A 2,478-nucleotide genomic window follows, 5' to 3' on the forward strand; every position below is an offset into this window, starting at 1 on the left:
AATAAATAAATTTATTTAAAAAAAAATATATTGTTACCGGGTGTCTGGTCCTAAACATGGAGCAATTTAAACACCTATGTGAATGGCCTGGGGGGTGGGAGTGGAGGTGGTGCTGGATCTGATGGAGAAAAAAATCCTCTACCAAAGGCAGAGCCGAGTAACTGACCTGCGACTTGTAGCAATCATAGAAGGAAGGGGAGCCAGTCAACATCACGCTGTTGAAGACATCTGTTAGCCGACTGCTGGCGTCGACACTGAGGTTCCAGCAGCGATTCGCACCTCCACGTAACGCGACTTTCCGCTGCACGAAACGGGGATAGGGAACGGGAGAGAGACATCATGCAGGTTAGAGCCAGGACCGAAACGGCCGGACGATGGCTCCACGTCGGCTGTGCGCCCAGCTCCACCCGGAATCAGTTCCCAGGACATTCATTTGGGGGCCCCGGCTTCCCTCTCCACCTTCAGGCCCGACCCCGAGGCGCGGCCCTCGCCCACCCGACGGGCCCTCGCCGCCGGCCTCCGCCTCAGCGCCGCCGCGGCCCAACGTGGAGGAGGTAGCGGCAGCCCGGGCGTCGCGGGCCGTCACCTCCCGCCCCAGCCCGACCGCCCGTCCTGTCAGCCCGCACCGCGCCCCCAGGCCCTGGCCCGACCGACTGCTGCGCCCCCCGCTCACCCCCGCGGCGCGGCCCGGGCGCCCCGTCGGGGCTCCTAGCTGGTGACCCGGCCTCTCCCGCCCAGCCTGGCCGCCTCAGAGACCCGCGTCCAGGGACGCGCCCGCTCCTCAGTCTCTCCTCACCGTCGCCGTCCTCCAAGCCCGGCCAACACCCGGACCCGGACCATCCCCGTGGGTTACCTCTGGTCCCTCCCTCAGGCCTGGGGGGTAAGAGGGCGGACGGGCGTCTCCGCCGCTCACCTCCATGGTGCCCCCAGCCCCTCCTGGACTAGGCACAGCTCCTCGGGTACAGGGGTGAGGGGGCGTCGAGGCCCGGCTCCCTCAGCCCGCACCCCGCCGCCGCCGCCCACAGCTCTGCCTGGAGCCGGTCTGTGGGTGCGGAGACCAGAGCAGGGAGGGAGGGGCGGGGTGGGGGGGAAAGGCCGTTACATTGTCTGCACCGGCTCGCTACCAGCACGCGACCTGGCACCTGCCCGCCTCGCCCCGCCCCCTATGGCAGGGCCGCTCCCCCTTTCTCACCCCTCATTGGCCCGCTGCCCGGCCAATGGGCGGCTGCCTCCAGGGCCTGTTACCACTCTCCCACCCAGAGACAAGGCCAAGAACCGGCAGTTAGGCGACCTCTCTCTCCCGGAGCTTCTGAGACTTTCCCGCTCAAAGTAAGCGTGTTCGGGATTGGCCCGGCCCGTCAAGCACCCACCTGATGATTGGCTAATAGGGCAGCCTAGGGGGCGGAGCGTGGAAGGAAGAGAAGGAGCGCGGGCGTACCCGGTGGGAGCAGTGATGCAAGTTGTCGGGAAGATTTGAGAAATCGCTCAGCAACCAGCCGATAATCCTAAACCTATCGGCTGCTCACCTTGGGCCAACATTTCTTTTTTGTCCCTGGTCCCGCCCCTAACTCCCAGAATCCTTTGGAGCAACCCGGAGAGTGATAGACTTGGGCCTGCTTAACGGAGCGTGAGGAAACAGTTATGGAGTTGGGTGTTGTTGGGAGAGCCCCTTCCGAGGGGGAAGAGAGCTTTTCTCTGTCCTAGGCCCCACACTTCGGTGGGGGTGAAGGCATCTTGGTGCTAATGGAACTCCTGAACAAAGTTTACTCTGACCTGTACCAGACAGGCCGTTCACATCGGCGGTCCCATTTGGGGATGTGATATCTCAAGGTTTTCTCCCCAGACAATGCTAAACAATTTCGTGTGCGTTGAAATACTGAAGACGATCAAAGTAAACACAGTAGCCACCTTTAGGGCACGTATGTTTAAAATAAAAATTTGAGAAGCGCTCAATTAAGTGGAAGATGTTCTTTTTAACTCCGGCACAAATGGAAATAGGATAGGGGGACACATTTTATTGGCCCGTATTATTCTGAGAGTTATTTCAGATTCTCTTCTCAGCTTTGAGTTAAGAAAGCTGTTTAGGGTGGGAAGGAGGGAGACGCAAGGGGAAGACATATGGGAACATATGTATATGTATAACTGATTCACTTTGTTATAAAGCAGAAACTAACACACCATTGTAAAGCAATTATACCCCAATAAAGATGAAAAAAAAAAAAAAAGAAAGCTGTTTAGGTGACGTGGCTGTACCAATTACATTTCTTTCCCTACCTCACCCTTAAAGTTGCTGACGTGGAGCATATTCCACCCTGCCATTCACAGAGCGTACTGTCTTTTCTCTCTCTCCCATAACACCCAGAATGATTTTGAAAAGCTGTGAATTCTCTTATGTATCTTTTTTATTGTAGTAAGATATACATAAGATTTAGCATTTTAACCACCTTCGAGTGTAAAATTCAGTGGCATTAAGTACAC

This window comes from Delphinus delphis, chromosome 19, assembly GCF_949987515.2.
Source record: "Delphinus delphis chromosome 19, mDelDel1.2, whole genome shotgun sequence".
In the NCBI taxonomy this organism is placed as follows: domain Eukaryota; kingdom Metazoa; phylum Chordata; class Mammalia; order Artiodactyla; family Delphinidae; genus Delphinus; species Delphinus delphis.